The sequence below is a fragment of the Vulpes vulpes genome, chromosome 1 (genome assembly GCF_048418805.1).
Source record: "Vulpes vulpes isolate BD-2025 chromosome 1, VulVul3, whole genome shotgun sequence".
Lineage (NCBI taxonomy): Eukaryota > Metazoa > Chordata > Mammalia > Carnivora > Canidae > Vulpes > Vulpes vulpes.
The window spans coordinates 42392242-42412973 of record NC_132780.1 but is presented as its reverse complement, the minus strand read 5'-3'; the positions used below and the strand labels follow the sequence as shown (position 1 = coordinate 42412973).

At 39.2% G+C, this 20732-nt stretch overlaps 1 protein-coding gene across 14 annotated transcripts in view; it reads right to left on the bottom strand.

Annotated features, from left to right (window-relative positions):
* LOC112922083 (TLE family member 4, transcriptional corepressor) overlaps nt 1-20732 on the bottom strand; it is a 142814-nt gene that overhangs the window by 73425 nt on the left and 48657 nt on the right. The window lies entirely within an intron of this gene.

Sequence of the window (20732 nt, the reverse complement as noted above, 5' to 3'; positions counted from 1 at the left end):
TCAGACCCTTTAACATACATAAGTTGATTAGAGTAAGCCTCCATTAGATCACTTGAGGTCATCCTGCATCACCACTGGCATGTTGTTCCCCTCAATTCATGTCATCTCTTATCTCTTATAACAACCTCACCCTTACCTAAGTTGTAGTCATCCATCCCAGCTCACCTCATGTTCCACCTGTTCTGCAAAGGCCTCTCACACATCCCACACTTCTACGATTGCACAGGACTCCCTTGGTCTTTCACTGGCACTCCTGGCACCTAACTCACCACTATTTGATCATATGATCATACATTTAAAGATTCTGATAAATTAATTTCCACTGCCTATGTCTGCATGTATGTCAGAGAGAAAGAAATATGAGCAGAGTTCCTATATACCCTTTACCTGGCTTCCATTAAAGTTAGTATCTTACATAACCACAGAAATTACCAAAACTAAATACTAAGCTAGTGCATTATTATTTATCCAACTACAGACTTTATTCAGGTTTCTTTAGTTTTTCCACTAATGCCATTTTTCTGTTCTAGGATGCCACCCTGAAGTTTTAATTTTTCACGTTAGTATACCAAAATTGAAAAGGCCCTTTCACGTATCTGAAGAATGGCGACACCCAAATAACAATCAAGTTGGTGAGTGGAACATGCCTTGAACTTAGGAGAAAAAAGAATGAAAAAGGGCTTCCGTGAACCCATTTCATGAGTCAGACTATACATAGAAAATATCAAACAAAAAAAGCATACTAAGTAGAGAGCATCTGGTAGAAAGGGTAGTCTTTATCAAGTGTTTAAAATATAAGATTATGAAATAAAAACGCAATTAATTGTCACCAAAAGATATATGACAAAAATGTGAGACATACAGGAATGATTTAGTAGGTTTTAAAATGTTTACATCTATGAAATACACCACTTTCATTATTAGGTGGTCATTTTTAAGTCTCTTTATAAGTTCACACTTAGAAACGATCCTAGAAGTAAGTGGCAGATGCACACTGATAATGACTCCTGATTAGTCAATAATACAAACGCGGAAGATGCCATCTTAATCTTCAAATAAAAGCAGTGAGTCACCATCAACTGAACTCCACCCTTTCCTCAATTAAAAATAAAATGGCTTCTATCAAATTTCAAATGACATTCAACATTTCAATACAAAGAAGCATCTCTGTCACGTCTTCTCATTAACAGAGGAAAGCTCAAAAAGCAGATTCCCAGGGAGAAGACTAAAGTTTCACCAGATTTTATTCCAGAAGCTGAGAGTAGCATACCCTAACGGACTGCCCTGCAACACAAGCTGCTGAAGATGCCCCATGGCATCTTCCTCTCTCCTCTGGTTTCCACCCCATCCATGTTAATTACAGAGCAATTAACCTGCAAAGTTTACTACTTTATTACAGTCATGCCAAGAAATGTAAAACTTCTTGTTTCTTAAAGACAGAAGGAAAAAAAATATATGTTAAGAGTACATAATTCAACACTGACTTGTTACTGAAATAATTTAAGACAAATCACCATCTAATTACAGACAAACAAGTTAAAAAATGACTTTATAAGAAAAAAAAAAGCCAAAAATAAAAAAAGAAGGGCACAGACCATAGTACCAATTAAACATTAAAATAAAATGCACTCTGTAACCATAACTAAGAAAAAACCTATTGAGAAAGATACATATCTTGGAAAAATTCTTCTCACTGAGCTCCCTGGGCTATTACTATCTTTGATTGCTTATTTAAAAAGGTGGGGGGGAAAAGAAAGAAAAGAAAACCCAAAACACTCTCTTATCTCTAACCACAATACAAAATAAAAATCATTTTTTTTGGTGGTTCCCTTGATGGGCCATTCAAGAGAATAAACATTAAAATGGAATGAACTTTAAACTTAGACAAGTAAGCATTCCATTAAGATAATTAATTTAATTTTGAAAAATAGCCAGTAATTACTTCTGAAAATATACAGCAATGAGGTGGTAGATATAGCCTCAATTCTGTTAATAGCCTTCTACTGGAGTTTCTGTAACAAAGAATTATTTCCCTGCAGTTTCTATTTTGGAACGAAGTGTAGAAAAGGACCCACAAGCAAATCAAGTTCACAGGAAATGTCTTGAAATGTCCTTCTGCAAAAAGAGGAATTTTTTTAAATGATTTTATTTAATTATTTGAGAGAGAAAAAGCAGGAGGGGGGCAGAGGGAGAGGGAGAGGGAGGGAGCCTCAAGGACCCCAAGAGGACAACTGGAGCCCAAGCAGACACAACTAACTCAGTCACCTGGGTGCCCCAAAGAGGAACTGTTTTTAATCAAATGTCCCCAACTCTGCTTGATCAACAGGACTTGAGAGGCCAATGATCAGCAGGAACAGAGTAAGTACAGTGCTTCAGTAAATACATATCCCTAGCAATTCTGGACAATTCCACCTGGAAACCAGGCAGAGATTTTCTTGACCACTATTCTCATTTCTACTATGCTATCAACCACAAAAAAATTCCTAAAAAGGAAAGAAAAAAAAAAAAAAGCATCATCTTTCTCAGAACAATGACAATCCCAGTAGCAACAAGCACACTTACTGTCATATCATGGTTTCTTTAAAAAAAAAAAAAAAAAAACAAGTGCATGGTGAGCCTGCTAGCTCTTGTGCCAGGGAGTAAGAAAGCTATCTAAACTAATGGGGAGGGGCAGCCCTGGTGGCTCAGCGGTTTAGCCCCGCCTTCAGCCCAGGGCCTGATCCTGGAGACCCAGGATGGAGGCCCACATCGGGCTCCCTGCATGGAGCCTGCTTCTCCCTCTGCCTGTGTCTCTGCGTGTCTCTCTCTCTCTCTCTCTCTCTCTCTGTGTCTCTCATGAATAAATAAATTAAATCTTTAAAAAAAAAAAAAATACGGCGGCCCGGGTGGCTCAGCGGTTTAGCCCCACCTTCAGCCCAGGGCCTGATCCTGGAGACCCAGGATCGAGTCCCACATCAGGCTTCCTACATGGAGCCTGCTTCTCCCTCTGCCTGTGTCTCTGCCTCTCTCTCTCACAAATAAATAAATAAAATCTTTAAAATAAATTAAATAAATAAATAAACAAACAAACAAACAGGGAATCATAAGCAGGACACCAAGCCAACTAGAAGGGGTCATGACTGGCAGAACTTGAGACAATTTAAGCATCATAAAGAATAATAACTGTATTAGATTATAACACATTTTAAGAAAGAGTTTCCAGGAATGGGGTCCATGGTACCCCAAGAAAATAGGTGGGGCTGTGGGGCATTCTGAGGTCAGGGAATAGGGAATGACTCCCAAATTCACAACATTCTTGCACCCACTGGCCAACATGGGTGTATGGAGCATCTGTGACTACAGCCAACCAGAAGATACCATGCTGAGAGAAGTAATAGGGGACCAAGTGACCTTGATTGAGAACCCAGGAAAGAGGAGACAACAGACTCTGAAATGGGGTAATAACCCCAGCAGAGGGCCCAGGACTGGGCTGGTATCTATAATCTGTGAACTGTGAAGATGTCCTTCAGTAAAGACCCTGTCTGTGGGGGCTGGACTGAGTCTGAGAAAGGAGATACTGAATGGCACTCAGTGATGCACAATAATGAAGAGGCTATCAGAGCCACCAAGCTGGAATTATTACCATCTATGTAAGTAAGAGCCAGTCACTTAACATTTCTGGGGCTCAGTTTCTTCAAATAAAAAGTGGGAATAGTTTTAAAATCTATCCCAAGGGTGCTGGGAGAAATCTATGAGATTGTACTTATAAAACTCTTACCACAGTGCATGGTAAATAATAAACAATGAAAAGTGACTGCTATCAATGGAAAAAGGTATCCAGAAGTCCATCCATATAAACACACACACACACACACACACACACACACACACACACACACGTGGGGGTGCAGGGAGAGTTCTTCTTTACAGAGTATTAATTTAAAAGGGAAAAGAATGCAAAATGTACCACTTTACCACTCCAAATGTATTAATAGCATCAACAGAGGCTAAAACCCATGGGTAAAAAGTTGTTGGGGATCAAGTGATTCATTGTCAAAGCATCACCCCACAGATTGTTGCTTCACCAATAATAGGATACAACTGTATACACAATAGCACCTCAGTACTATTCTTCCTAAAAATATTTAGCCTGAATCTAAACATGAGGAAACAATCAGAAAAATCCAAGTGGTGAGACAAGCCACAAGACTGGTCTAGATTCTTCTCAAACACCAAAGTCATAAATAAAGTAATAGTATGGGGACTGTTCTACCCTAGAGAAGACTGCAGAGACAAAGGCACAAAGATATCTGTGAATATGAGTTATCAATTGGGGGAAAACTGCCAGAAAGAAAAAGTGCTATCATAGACATTTTGTGAACTGGAGTGGGAGTGCAAACAATACACTGGATATGTGTTAACTGTATCATCCTTATATAAGAAAATACCCTGGTTCATAGAAGATGCATGCTGATGTATCATGAGGTACGCCATCATCATGATGGCCTCTTGCTCTCAAAGATTTCAGCACACACACAGAAGACAAAATGTTAACTGGTGAGTCTAGGTGATGAGTACAGTGTTTATGTTACTATTCTTTCCACTTGTCTGTAGTTGTTGGGGTGGAGAAAATAGATATGCCCTTCTTTCTGGTCAGAAGACTGGGAGGTCTTGCCTTTTTTTTTTTTTTTAAGATTTATTTATTTGAGAGAGCACATGTGTACAGGAGTGGAGGAGGGGCAGAAGGAGAAGCAGATTCCTGGATGAGTTGGGAACCAGATGCCAGGCTCCACCTCAGGACCCTGAGACTGATCCGAGCAGAAGTCGGATTCTTAACTGACTGAGCCACCCAGGTGCCCTAGGAGTTCTTGCTTTTAACAAACACCTCTAGCAAAAGCAAGCGAATATATGGAAAGAAGTCAAGAATTAAAAGAACACAAGAACTTTCAATCTAGGTTTATCTGTAACACATTCCAATGACTTAAAACAAGAATGAGATTTCCTCCAGTAGCAAGACCTGCATGTAGAAGAACCCAAAGAAAAAGATCACTGCAAGGACGTTTCTCATACTAACACCACAGATCTCTGTGCCCCTCAACGTCCCTAAGCTGTTCTTTAAGGGGAAGATACATAACAAGCAAAAGAAGCAATCTAGTGACTCAATCCAGTGACTCCTGTGTCAAGGATTCAACTGTCTTAACTTACAGTTTAACTCACAAAGTGATAATGGCAAGAAAAGGAGAGGGAAAATGCCCCAAATCTGATTATTACATAGTTAACTTTCCCATCGGAGAAATTTTTCTGAATTGGTCCAAAGTTAACCAGGAAAAACAGAAATACAATTTCCTGGAAACTTAAGTTTTAAAAAATTTTTTTAGAGATTTTTAACAAATCTTACCAAAATCGATGCTTTTGTTTTAGTTAAGGTCACCAAGCTAGGGGATCTTGCTCAGAAAAGTTTTCTTCAGTTATTTCAGAGTACTTAAATCAAGCTGCGTTTAAAAGGCCTTTGAGGGATCCCTGGGTGGCGCAGTGGTTTGGCGCTTGCCTTTGGCCCAGGGCGCGATCCTGGAGACCCGGGATCGAATCCCACGTCAGGCTCCCGGTGCATGGAGCCTGCTTCTCCCTCTGCCTATGTCTCTGCCTCTCTCTCTGTCTCTCTGTGACTATCATAAATAAATAAAAATTTAAAAAAAATAAAATAAAATAAAAAAATAAAAGGCCTTTGACTTTAGGTTCTTCAGTAAGCCTGCAACTGACCATCAAAAGTAGAATGAATCTCAGATGATACTAAGATGAGCTCCGTCCAACATTTTGAGCAAAATTCTTATGTGCTGTACATGTGTGTATCTACAGAGAATACACACATAAATGAAACAAAATTTTAACACTACCAAATAGTATGTGTAGCTTACTGTAGTTATTTTCTATTCTCTTCTACTTAATAAAAAATGTTGACTATAGCTCACTGAATTGATTTTACTGCACACTCATATGAGTCTGACTCACAATTCAAAAAACACTGAGCTAGTTGTGATATCGTGATTTATAAGAATTATACATTTGGTCTTTGTCCATTACTTCTAGCACAGAGAACCCATAAGATGTTCTAAGCAATAAGAGCAGCAAAGGTATCTTTTCTTATGCTAATGAGGTGACTTTAGGGGGGCTGGTTGCTAGGAGAACCAACTATGTAATTAAAGGGTTAGAACTTTCAGCCCACTCTCTGATCTCAGGGGAGAAGAGGGGGCTAGAGACAGAGTCCCATCATTATCAGTGGCCAATGATTTAATCAATCATGCCAAAAAGCCTCCATAAAAACTCAAAAGGACGGGATCGTGTAAGCTCCCTCACTGATGGAACACATGGGAAGAGCTGGAAAGAATATGTACTAGGAGAGGGCAGGAAACTCCATACCCTTGTCCAATTCTTTGTCTTATGCATCTCTTCTATCTTCTGGTTTCTGAACTATATCCTTTTACAGTACACGGCTAATCTAGTAAGCAAAATGTTTCTCTGAATTCTGTGAGCTGCTGTAAGCAAATTAATGGAACCAAAGAAGGAACTGTGGGAAGCACAGGTGACAACTTGGACTTGCAACTGGCTTCTGAAGTGGAGGGTGGTGTGGTAGCGGTGGTAGGAAGGTGTCTGGAAGGGCTGAGGCAGGATGTTATCTCCATGGAGACAGCATCAGAATTTAGCTAAGTAATAAGACACCCAGCTGGTGTTGGAGAATTGCTTGGTTGAGTGGGAACCCACCCCACCCCCCACCAGCCTCCAGGAATGGGGTTCAGAATCTTCTAGGCTAACACTCCCACATGTGAGGCCCAAGGTTAGAGTTAGATTTTACCAGCATCAAGAATGAAGCACAAGCCCCCACCATCCAGTCCAGTGATGGTGCTCACTGTCCCATGGGAACCTTACTTAACTAGGGTGGTATAACTCTAAGAGATAAGCAATCCTTCATAAGAATCAAGAGAGACTGACAGCCCCTCTGGGGAAGTGAGTTTTAAACTAAAACCTGAAGGTTAAGAGTGTCAGCACCTTGCAGAGAGTGGAGAGAAAGGAATGAGGAGCAGGCTCTGAAGTGACCAAGGAAGTTAAAGAAAATCTGGTGGGAGCCCAGTGAGCAAGAGAGTAGTAGGGTAAAACGTAAAAATGGGGATCAGATTATGAACAGAAAGAACTTTATAGACTTTCACGCAAGAATAAGGAGAGCTTTAGGCTGTGGGGAGTGAGTTTTTTTGGTTTGGTTTTTGTCTTTCAAATTAAACTAAATTTTTACTTTGTCTTTGATGGGCATAAACTGGATTGTAATCATTTGCTGGCTATTATTTGTTGCCAGTATCTTTTCTCATTTATGGGGCTTGTCTTTCCATTTTCTTTAGGATATTTTTAATGAACAGATGTTTTTAATTTTAACTTGGTAATATTATCAATTTTTTTCTTATGGTTTGAGCTTCCTGTCACCCATTGAGAAATACTTTTTCTACCCTAAGATAAAGATTCTTCTTGTTTTGTTTTTCTCTGAAAGTTTTAGTTCTGTCTTTAATACACTTTTTGGATCGACTTCCACAAATGATAAGATAGGTAGAACCAATTTCATTTCTTCCGGAAGAATAACCAACTTCTCCCCCTCAGTAATACTTACTAATGGCCATCTCCCCCCTCCCCGCCCCACCACCCATTGATCCGCATGCCCCTCTAATGTATATGAATGGATATATATGTTTGAGTACTTACTAAATTGGTCTAAATAAAGACTAACCAATATTGTGACCTAGAGTATTAAATAATTTTAAAATGTTTAAAGTGCAGAATGTTTATGTGAGACTGTGAGAGTGCCACAAAGAAAGGAGAGAGACCAGCTGGGGGGTAACACAGGGTCCCCAGTCAAAAACTAATGATGACTTAGAGTTGTGGCAAAGAGTGTAAGGAGTTAAGATAAGTTGAGGTGGCTCTGAAAAGGCATGGTTATGGAAGAAGGCCATGAGAATAATGAAGGAATCCAGGATACCTTGTTAACATTCAGGCCCCTAGTAACTGGGTAGATGATTGTACTATTTACTTGGATGGGGCAGAGGAGGAATGGGGCTATACATACAATTCTGCTAAATACCTTATTTTTATAGAGCAGTTTTAGGTTCACAGAAGTTTTAACATCTTTAGATTAGAAGAGTTATGTCTAATGAAGACAAGCAGAATATAAAGAAAGAGTCCCACAAAACCCTAGACAAAAAACAACTCCTGTAATGATTAGTCCCCCTAGCATTTTTTTCCAATGCATATATAAGCATTTTAAAACACCAATAACATCATGCTATCCTGTAATTTAAAGTCCCTTTCCTATTTAGTGTGTTATCAAACATTTTCCCATATCCATAAGTAATGCTTTGACTATCACTTGTAATGGCTGGGTAGTATATGCCATCATATAGGTATAGGAGAGTTCGCTTAAGTGATCCTTTATTGTTTGGCTAAAATTTAGGTTGTTTCTAATTTTGATGTAAGTATGGCATCGTCATGGTATTACAATACACCAGTTAAGATAGTTCCTTGACAAGTTATGAATACCCATATTAAAGTGGTCTAAATAACAGGTTTTTCTCACTTAACAAGTCCAGGGTTAGTCAGATGACCTGGCCATGTTGAGGTTTCACATCATCATCTCTCTGGCTCTCATGGCCCCTCTTATATCCCATTTCCACACCAAAATGGGTGCCATAGCTCCAAGCATGAACTCATCCTCACACAACCAGGTTCAAATGCAGAAAGAGGGCAATTTTCTTTTTATGAGTCTTTGTTCAGGGGAAAAAAAAAAAAAGAGGGAGAAATCTCCTTATATCTCATGGATTTATGGATAGGCCCACAGCTTAGCTGTGAAGAACGCTGGACAGAGCACCTGGAGGGTTTAGCCTCCACAGCAGGAGGTAGGCTCAGCCTGCAAGAAACAACCAACAAAACCTGCCTTGACCATCTATCTTTGCTCACAGGCCAGACTGAGCTATTAGCTAAGAGACCCAAACCACCTCTGAGCTTTTAATACAAGTAGGCAGCAGCTTAAACTTCTCCTTGCAACAGTTCCTTCTTCCAGAGATACATTTACGCAGAGATGTAGCTACAAATTGCTTATGATCAACCCAGAAAGACCCTGGGGGGGGGGGGGGGTGGAAATACATAACTGCCACTTTGCTTCAGAGCCACAGTGGCACCAGCTCTGCTGGTCACAGAAGATAAGCTAGGTATCTAGGTGCCTAAATAAATTATCCCCCCCTTTTTTTTATAAATTTATCAAGGGAAAACAATTTATGAAAATCACAAGGGACAGAAGAACTGTGAGGTTGCCTTAAATGGGGTTTAAGAATATACCATTTTTGCCTCTGTGTCTCTCATGAATAAATAAAATCTAAAATCAAAACAAAAAAGAATATACCACTTTGAGTTTTCCTTAAAAGGTTTATGTGTAGAGGTTAGTGCTAACTCTTGCTTATTAGATCAACATGATAATTTCCGTGTGCAATTATTACTACATTCCACGAAGTAATTGTGGACAAGATTTTCAGAATGGACAAGATTTTCACCAGATGGAGAAATGAAAGCAGAAAAAAAAAAGTACACAGTTTATCGTAAGACAATGAAATAATTTCAAAAAGGACTCCCCCAGATATACTGGCAATCCCCACAGATCCTTATTTATTTAGTGCCTTTTGACTGGCCACTGGCCCTCTAGTGTCCTTCTCTACCAGTATCCCCTTCCTCCACCACTGCTGCCTATAATTTTGCTTACCCTCACACCTTGCTTTCACTGGGTAACTGCTATCCTGGTGCTTGGATTGTGATTTAATATTAACATGATTTATCCATCTTTGGATCTACCACTCCCATGAAATCATGAGCACCAAAGAGGCAGGGACCAGTTTTTAATCGTCATTGTGCCCCCAGAACTTTATTATAAAGGGTGCTTGTATAAATAGGAAACTAATAAAGTTGAAAATATTCTGAAGGAATATTTACTTGTTTTTTTTTTTTTTAATACAACTATACGAAGGCAGCTGCTGGCTCCAGTTAATTCCTCTTAATATAAACAATATTCCAAAGCAGCCATTATCATTAACTGTCAGTTAAAGCTTAAAAGTTTAACATGGCTAACTTGTTTTCCATAGTACCTATGATAAGTGCAGCTCATCCAAGTGCAGCTTTGGTTTTTTTTTGTTTTTGTTTTTTAAACTATCGACAGTTGAAGGAACTCCCCCATCCCTTGGGCAGTATTTAGAAACAAATTCAGCATAAACTCCTGGTCTCCAGTTTCTGGAACAACTGTCTAGCAATGTCTCCTTTTAATGCTATAGGTAACTGTTTTCTAGCTGCATGTACTCCACCAGGTATTTTACTATTTCACATCAGGATCTGGCACAGTTCTACTCCCATAAAACACAGGCTCAACATTATTGCGTTATAGGACCTTTTGTGAAACTAGGTCCAAAATTTCTTCTCTAGAAAATGTACATATCCCTTCCACCCACCCATAGTTTCATCAACATTTTGGGAAGCTAATGGACAGCCTAATACCCAAGCATGAAATCCAAGAAGATCCAAAGACGTAAGTTTAAAATACCAAGGACTTAGGCTTAAAAGTGATGTTTAGAACAACTTATGATTCTTACATATGAGAGTAAGTTACAACAGACCAGGAGAAACACAGTATGAGTCAGGAGTAGCCAGATGATCTATGCAATAATCAGCTTCCGACCACTTAGGCAAACCAATCAGTATGTGCATCAGGCACACCCAATTTTCACTTCCCTCACTGAGCTCTGGGCACTAAACATTGGACACTCCTACAGTGGATCTTGGGATAAAGAGACTATTGATCCTCATATAAAAGAAGAAAGAACAGAGGGGAACAAATAAGGGACAAGTGTAATAAAATGGTTAAATGTGTGAGCTCTGAAGTTGGTCTAAGTCTGAACCCCAGTTCCACCACTTCCTCTGTGTGGCCTTTACCCCTTCAGAGCCCTGGTTTCACTTTCTGTAAAGTTGGGAGAATAATACTATCTTCCACACGGGGCTGATGTGAAGATTAAACGAGATAATGCATGTGAATTTTTAACACAGTGCTGACAAAACAAATAATAAACACTTGCTATTTTTACTTACCTGTTTAGGGAGAAGAATATAAGCCCAGGGATGTAAATCTAGAGAAATAACTGTGACACAAAGGCCCTCTAGTTTTAAAATAAAAAACCCACAGTTATCAAAACAAAGAGGCTTAGTAATCATACTATGTTAGAAAAGTGATAGTACTTTATGGGCTATCTACCCCAGCCATGCAGCCTACAAGGTGAGAACTGTTAAATAAAATTCATAAGATCATACGACAATTGCCACTCAGGATTGTAAATTTTTTTTTTTACCAGTCCAAACTTCCTCTCAAAATTCTGTGCTGGGGGGGGGGGGGGGGGGGGTGTCAAAATGCAAAAATAGCTCAAAATAAGAGTATTTGTTCATTTAACAGGTACTTATTAAATAAATTACTATACGTTTACTGAACAAATAGTTACCGAGGACTTACTGTACAAATATTTATCGAACACGATGAGTCTAGGCACCATGGCAGGCAAGTGAACAAGATCTCACTTGCTAGTGAAGGGAGTGTGATGCATTCACAAACAAATAAATGGTAAATGCTGTGAGAAAAGCAGAGCTGGTAAACTGGCCAGAGAATGAACTGGGTAAAAGAGCTACTAAAGCCTGCTGGTCAGGGAAGTCCTTTCTCGGGAGGTATCGGAGAGGGACTTTAGGGAGCATTAGGAAAACCATGTCAGGCCTTCAGAAGAGCTGATGCACAGTCAAGCAGCAGCTTCAAGTGATCCACAGACAGAAGAAAAAGGCCAATGTGTGACTGTGGGTGAAATACAGTCAAATAAAGAGAATGAGTGGTATGTGAAGTCAGAGGGGTGGACAGTCAGCTCATGAAGAAATCTGTAGGCCACAGTAAGATATTTAGACTTCATTTTAAGCAAAACTGGCAGCCCTCAGAGACAGGTTTTATTTTAATTTTTTTAAAGATTTTATTTATTTATTCATGAGAGACACAGAGAGAGAGAGAGGCAGAGACACAGGCAGAGGGAGAAGCAGGCTCCATGCAGGGAGCCCGATGTGGGACTCGATCCCAGGTCTCCAGGATCAGGCCCTGGGCTGAAGGCGGCACTAAACCACTGGGCCACCCGGGCTGCCCCAGAGACAGGTTTTAAAAGCGGGGAGCAAGAGGATCCAAGTTGTATTTCAGAAGATCACTCTGGCTGATGCGGGTAGGATAAAGCATCGAGAGACAACAGTCTGGAGGAAGAAGAGATACCATTTTTGATAGGAGAGAAGGTTTTTTTATTGAGCTTGGATTGTTTCTCTTCTTCTATCAGCCAGTCTCTAGGACATAAACAATGAAGACCCAAGTTCTCAGGGATAGTGAAAAGAAGGCAAGCAAGAACGGCAAAGAATAACAACAAAATGGAATGGGGAATATCGATAATTAAAGCTACAGATATCGGGGATCCCTGGGTGGCGCAGCGGTTTGGCGCCTGCCTTTGGCCCAGGGCGCGATCCTGGAGACCCGGGATCGAGTCCCACATCGGGCTCCCGATGCATGGAGCCTGCTTCTCCCTCTGCCTGTGTCTCTGCCTCTCTCTCTCTTTCTCTCTCTCTCTATCATAAATAAAAAATAAAAAAAAAAAATTAAAAAAAAAAGGATCCTTTATTAAAAAAAAAAAAGCTACAGATATCAAGACGGTGTCATTGGCAAAAGAACAGACACCCAGTTTAACAGGACAGAACAAAGTTGAGAAGAGGACCCATATGTATGTATGTATGTATATGTATATGTGTGTGTGTGTGTGTGTATATATATATATATTAGCAGATCTTCAACAATGGTGCAAAGGCAATTCAATGGAAAAAAGTTATTTTAACAAATGTGTTGGTAAATCGAATCAAAGATCCATATGAAGAAAGAGATAGAGAAAGAAACCAGACCTATATCTCCTACCATAAGCAAAATTAATTCCAATTTGATCACAAGCCTAAACATACAACTTCTAGATGAACATTTTTGTGGTCTTGGGTAAGACAAAGATTACTGAGAGACAACACCAAAAGTTAAGATTCATGAAGAAAAAAAATCACAAATTCGATTTCCTCAGTGTTAAATATTTCTGCTCTTCAAAAGATACTATTAGCACTGGGTGTTATTCTGTATGTTGGTAAATTGAACACCAATAAAAAATAAATTTATTATAAAAAAAATACTATTAAAAAAAGATTAAAGCACAATTACAGACTGGAAATACATAAAGAATTTGCAAAATACATAAAGAATTTGCAAAATACATAAAGAATTTACATCCAGAGTATTTTTTTTTTAAAAATTCTCAGAACTTCATAATAAAATAACCACCTCAAGGAAAAAGAGAGGCAAAGATATGAGCAGAAACTTCTCAAAGAAGATAGATGGCAAGTAAGCACGGCACTCAACAACTCATTTAGCTGTTAAGAGAAATGCAGAAAAGCAGGAGTAACACCATCCAACTATCAGAAATGGCTAATAGACTCCAAAAGCCTACAATTCCACATGCAGCTAAAGATATGGAACAAAGTTTCTCCCACAGTGTTAGTGAGAGTAGAAAACTATGGAAAATATTTAGGTCAGTTACATTCAAAATACACCAACCATGTAACTTAGCAAGCCCACTTCAGGTAATTACCCAGAAGAAAGGAAATCTTACTTTCACTTATAAAAACTTATACAAATCTGTATGTTTATATTTACTGGGACCTTGTTCACAATCACAAAAAGCTATGGCTAACCTAAATGTCCTTGAAGGAGTAAACAGCTAACCCAACCAGTCCATCCACACAAGAGAATATTAATATTGTTCAGCCATATAAGGAACCAGGGATAGAGACAAGCACATGGGACAAATCTCCAATGCATTACAGTAAAGGAAGATGAAAACTCAAAAGGCTATACAATGCATAATTCTGTGTATAGGACATTCTCAAAAAAGGTTCTCTATGGGAGAAAAAACATCATGGGTAGGTGCCGAGGCTGGGGTAGGGAACAGAATTAATTACACACAACAAAGGAATTTAGGGAGGTGGGGCAAGAGAGAAATATTCTCTAACTCCACAGTGGTGGTAGTTTACATGACTATATTCGGCTGTCCAACTCCTAGGACTGTTTGCTAGGAAGGGTCCACTTCCATTTATATAAATTATACCTCGATAAATCTTTTTGAAATACACAGAATATCAATAATGAATATATACTGCTAGAATCCTAATTCCAAATATAAAAAATATAAATTCATAAATGTATGTAGTCTCATTTTTATTATGTTTTCTACTGTTTCTCTTTATTCTGTTGTCCCTGGAAACTAAAGTTTTATTAAAATTAAAATGTGTTAAACATTGATTATGTGTAGTAAAATGCAACACCAGAAAGCCTGCAACTACCAAAACTTTAATAAAGATGATTCAAATGTAATTTGAAGATCATCTCAGAATACACTTTAGAAAATGTTTAAAAATATCATTCAAAGAGAACATAAAATGTGCCCCTTTAATATGAGTTGGTGAAGGTATTCAAATATTTGCTGAACGAATGAAGGAGTAGATGTAATCATTATTATTACCATTCGATAAAAGGTTCTAACCTTTTCACAAAGGTCCTTAGGAAGACACTTAAGATTACAAATGCATTTTTAGGTAGCAGATTCCCAAATGGATTTTCTAGGGAGCTCTGAGGAGGACACACATCAACAGTCCTTTTTAGCCTAAATCCTTAAACCCCTGAACTGTCTGTTTGGGGTAAGCCTGCCTCCTCCCTCTCTCCCAGCTTTGAAGGGCACAGGCAGAGGTAGACGTGTCTGGCTACCTGGAAGCTGTTGCTGCTGCTGCTGCCGCTGCCACCACCACTGCCACCAACCATAGGGATGTTACTGGCAAGCCTTCAACAAAAGAATCAGAAAAAGGGATGCAAAACAGTAAAACAAAACAAACCACTAACCAATAAAAATGGATAACAAAGTGTAAGTTTGCAAGCTACCTTGCAAACTTCACTCACCTTGAGTGAAACCTGCTCTTCTGTGTTAACTCTTCCACCCAGACCCCTGTGCCCCTACACAGGCTCAGCCTGCTGTGCTCTGGTATGAATGAAGTGTGGATTACAGATCTGGAAAACGCCCCATTCTCCTAAGTAGTGGAAGTGCAAAGCCCTCCGGCCTTTACCTAAATCAGATGCCTCCACCCAAACACATTCTGTAACTCTTGTCACAGGTTGTGCTGAGCTCTACCTTGAGCTATGGAAATATATGTATTAGCAGGAAGGAGGGGGAGAAGAGCTCCTTCCTCAAGAGAAAGAAAGGAAGTAGTACTTCAGGGTGACAGCAACAAAAGGAAAGGAAAAAGAAAGGAAAGAAGCTGACTAGCTTCTAGAAATTTCTCCTAGGAAAACTAGGTAACAGATATTAACAGAGTATACACCATAAACAAATTAGAAGTCCTCTCCTTTCTCCAGGTTTCTGAGGGAGTTGTGGAGACAGAGCTAAAACAAACAAACAAAAAAAAACATTACTTAAATATATGAATAGAGTCTTTGCTATGAGAGAAGGGAAATTACTGCCTCTTAGAGCCTCATCAAATTGTAGCACAAAGATTAGATTATGACTGCATCACTCAATAATGTAGCCCCCTGATCCACAGTAAATGAATCAGTTAAAAACAAAACAAACAAAAAAAGGGTGAGGGGCAGGCATACCAACATTAAGATACAGAGGAATGCATAGACTTTTGATATAAAACTGCTTTGGCTTATGTGCAACCACGGGTTTATCATATTTGTGAGAGCAGGTGAGCCAAGCCAAACAACTGCAGAAAACCAGCCTCCTTTCCCCCAAGCTTTCCCCCCACAAGCTGTGTCCCTCATGCAGCCAGTGGCCGGGGCGTTTCATAAAGCCTTTAAACTCCAGGCACACTGCCTGGTAAAGACAATAACAAAGGTGGACTAACAATCTGATGAAAGACAAATCCACTTCAGAGCTTGTTTTTAAATTCATTCCATATAACAAACATTTAGAAAATACCAACAGTAGTCAGTTGGGAGAAAAAAAAGGGAAGCTCGCCTATAAATTTATGGGAAAGCCATTTATTGAAAAAATAATGTAAAAGCTGAGCTGTTACAGAAAAATGTTTTATGCACAGAACTCATGTCAGGAAAAAAAAAAAAAAAAACGATTCCAGCCTCCGAGTACTACTGCCTACCTACACCAGAAATCCCGCTGGAAGCGCTTGGGGCCGATGAAGTAAAATCTGGGCTTTCCTAGTTCTTCCAAAGGTAGATAGACAGGGCCTTTGGCTATAGGTAATTTTAATAAATGATCCCAGGACAGGAGCAAGACCTAAGGAAAGCGAATCAGGGAAGAAAGGAAATTCAAAACAAGGATGTAACCTTGAGTTGATGACTACCGTGGACAGCTAGCTGAAACTCCCTCCGGCCGGGACCCTCTGTGGACCCTCTGTGGAGCGATGCAGAAAGCACCTCCAAAGCACCTCGTATTGCCCACCAAAGGGGCCAGAGGGGGAGGTCATGTCACTGACCATTTGCCTGTGGGTCCAGGATTACCCTATGGGGTAGGTGTAAAAACCTCCCTCTTTGTAGTGCTCAAGTATTTAGTGAAGGGGGGGATTCCCCACCAAAAGCATTGGGAAATGCAAGAGCTTCACAGTGTGGCTGAAGGGAGGAGGTATCAAGCCTGGAGAAACACCATAGTTGTACTGGCAATGGCCAGAGAGAAAGGGGGGCGAGGGGAATGAGGGAACTGCAAGAATGCAGGCGCCCAGGAGGAACATCACTGCTTCAGCATCCTGGGGATACCTGTGCCCAAAGGAGGACAACAGGACAACTACTGCAAAATTCATAATACCTTCTCTAACAAGCCCTTTATTAGCAATTACAGAGGTAGGGTGAAAATGTGACTCTTGGATACTTAATATCTTTATGCTTTTGTTGAGAAAGTGAAGTATTTTTAATTGTATTTCAAATTTTGTGTTACTGGAAGCTGTGATATAACAGACAGGAAGGAACACACACTCACACACACACGTTTTTTATAAATACCCACATATTTTTATCTTCCAGTTTTTCTGCCTAATGGCTAATTAGTTTAAAAAGACAACAAGAAAAATTACCACAGTGGCATATCTAAATCACTCTGGAACTTAAAATGGCAGTTATGAAATCTATAAGGGAAAAAGAGGGACATACGTTTTAAAACTGTCATACCGCAAGACCCTCTGCCAAAATGCCAATCTGAAATATGTGTTTGTGTGTGTGTGTGTGTATAATTTAAGGGCCAATCATATGACAAGGACAATAAAACAAAATGCTAAGAGTAAGAAAAAAACCCCAAAGGTATTGTCTTCCCTTTTTTAAACTAACTCAAACACACAGGATGGTAAAGGCAAAGTCATTTAAATCATTTCCTTAGTAATACAAGTAATATTTAAATAGATTTAATAGTGCTGCTCCAAACCAATGAATTATGGGTTTAAAACCTATTAAAATGTAATGTTTTTTTCCTGAGCTGAGAGGAGAGAGATTTAAATCCACTGAATTTTAATATTTCAGCTTGAGCTGCAGGAGGTAGAGAAAGTCCAAATGAACTATTCCATCAGCACCATTCAAGCATGAACATTTTAATCAGTTTTACTTCCTTGGAGTTCTCTAACACAGTTTACGCTGTCATTCTGAAAGCACTTAACACAGAGAGTGTGAAAAACCACCAAGGCTTGTTATTGCCTTCACAATTGATGGCAAATAATTTTGCAGACTTCCTATCATTAAAATGTCACTGCTAAAAATTGAGGTTCAGCATTTCTTGTGCTAACCTGCATTTCCCACAAACACCACAGCATACCTGTTCTTAAAGAATTTCTTTAAGTGTGTGTGTGTGTGTGTGTGTGTGTGTGTGCGCGCGCGCGCACGTGCGCGTTTTTTTTAATGTATATTTCTACCTTTTTTTCCCCCTCAAAGAGTTAGGTTAAAAGAAAAGAGTGCATGAAAATCCAAAGGAACCCCACTTTCTATTTTTACAAGCCAAATGTTTTCTTTTCCAATGTTCATACTAACAAAACTTTTTTTTCCCCAATGGTGGCTTCTTTAGTGAAATTCTTCAGTGAAATTCTTATGAGGTTCCAAGCCAGTCTCCTTTATTAAGCATAACCACATTCACACAGCATGTGCTGATTATATAGTGTAATGGATTTAAAAAGCATTTTAAGATAGTCAGATGACTCAATTTAATAATACAGGAAATGAAAACATCATTTCTAATTAGATCATATTACTGATTTAAAACTACAATTTGTGTGCTGTTCCAACAGTGTGATCTTGCAGAGATTCTAATTTAAAAACACAGGGGCTAGTAGGACACATGACAAGATCAAACTAGATACATAACATTCCCTCAGCCCATTTAGGGGAACTCCGGGAAAGCTTCAAGGAAATGTGAGATATGAACAATGCAAAACAACACACAAAATTGACTGTAGAATATAACACAGGAATTTCCTAGGTTTTTTTCCTTATAAATAAAAGATAAATGATATTTAACTTATTTCAATCTATCAACAATTTTAAACTGAACATGACCTGTGAAAGAAATCATTATAACTGTGTTTCATTCCATTAAACACAACTAGCTTATTGTCAAGAGAACAAGCCGCCTCTCCAGGTTTCGGGCTCACTTCAGCATTTTGCATTTAAACTGCATGGATCACTGGTTTGGCTCATTTACCAATGAAGGTAGAATAATATTGCAGAGTTAAAAAGGTGCTTCATCAGATTTCATTAAATCTAGGAACATTTGCACTTGTCTGGATGGTATGCATACATATAAAACAGATACATATGTAGTGATAAACAAATGAAGGTCTGTCTGCAGGGGCTTTAGATGGATCTTTGCAGTCTTGGGAGGAAAATTTTCATTCCCTCCATGGAGAAAGTCATTGCTGACCACATTCCCAAATCCAAGTACAAAAATCTAAAATTGGCCCCTCATCACTTTTCGGTAGCAAGTCAAAATGGGGACACAGGACAGCAGGTGCACAGAAAATTCCACAATGTTCCAACTCTGAAAACTAGGGACAGAAGGCATCACAGGGGCTGAAGCAAACAAAGACCACACACCACAGAGAAGAGCAACAGCAGGAATGCATCAAGTGAGTTTGTAATGGGGCTCCTCCTTCTCACATGGCTTTTGGCTCCCTAAAACTGCTGGGTGTGTTTTTCTATTTCTGCAATCTTCTTTTCAGAATAGTCAGATTATGTGACTGTGACTCCATTTCTGGCTCCAACACAAATAATCTGGAATCCCCACCAGATCCACAAACAGCACGTGCTGCTTTGACAGCATGCAGTTCTGACTTCTTCAAGTAAGTTTCTAGGTCACAAAATTAAATTTGCTATATTTGAATAATTAAATCCATATATACACAATATGTCTGTCAGTAACTCGACTACAGTCTAATAAATCATCCTTTCCCTGAAAAAAGGCAGTCTTGCCATCCTATTCAAAGGTATGTAAAATGAAATAGATATGAAACAGCATTAAAAATATACTTGATGTGTGAAGGGAAGGGAACCTGTTCTGAGTTTTAGATCTTCCCTCATATTTTGAGGCAACATCCAACATAAAACAATGGGTTTTTTATTTAGATTAATCTCTCCACTGTACAGACACAACTAATAAGACTCAAAAATGAAACAAAACAGCCTTCTGTTTCCCAGAGAAAGAGCTGCCAACCATTCCTGAGGTAGGGTGGCTACTTGCATTTTAGCAGTTCATAGGAACAATGAACAAACACTAATAAGCCAGAATGACCCAGCACGCTCCTCTATCAGTTCTCCTCCTGCACACATTCTCTCCTTTCACAGCAGACAGTTGTATAGTGGGTGAGAAATGCAGGTGACCTTGCGGGGGGGGGGGGGGGGGGGGTGTCTGGTGGCCAAAATACATCCCAATGGGAATGCAACGGGTACTTCAGGCAAACACGACAGGAATATACATATATACCTAACTTTAAAATTAAAGCTTTTTCAACTTTTTTTTAAAAATATAACATGCTATTTTCTGGAGTTTTATGAAATAAAAACTACTTGTGAAACGTATTCATCTCTCATCTCTCCTCCATACCCAGAGCGTAGAAAGGATACTACAGATGAGTCTACACAGCTGATTCTGATGCTGCCTTTTTTCCAAGGGCGCACTTCTGAGGAAATGAAGGGTGCCCCTTCCCATTTATGATGTCTTCCAATTTACTACCAGTATTTTCTCGTGGTCAGAGGGCCACAAAATAGAGCTCAAAATAGCCCATTAAAAAACAAGCCACAATCAGACTACTGCTCCACCACCACCGCCAGTCATCCCAGAGTTGTGATTTCCTTGTTAAAAGACAGAGGCATAATTGAAGCAATATCTTCACTTCAGATTGATTATCAGGCGACCCTTATCCGCATCTTCACTCAGCAATTTGAATTTTAATGAAAGTAAATGGAATAATTAGCATTTCAAAGTGTGTTTGATACACTGAGGGAAAAAAAGAGAAAAGACTTTTGTGTATAATCTATATACAAAAGAAAGTATTTGGGAGGGGGCAGAGAAAGGGAAGTATAGTTGTATTGTCTTCATTAGAATAATCTA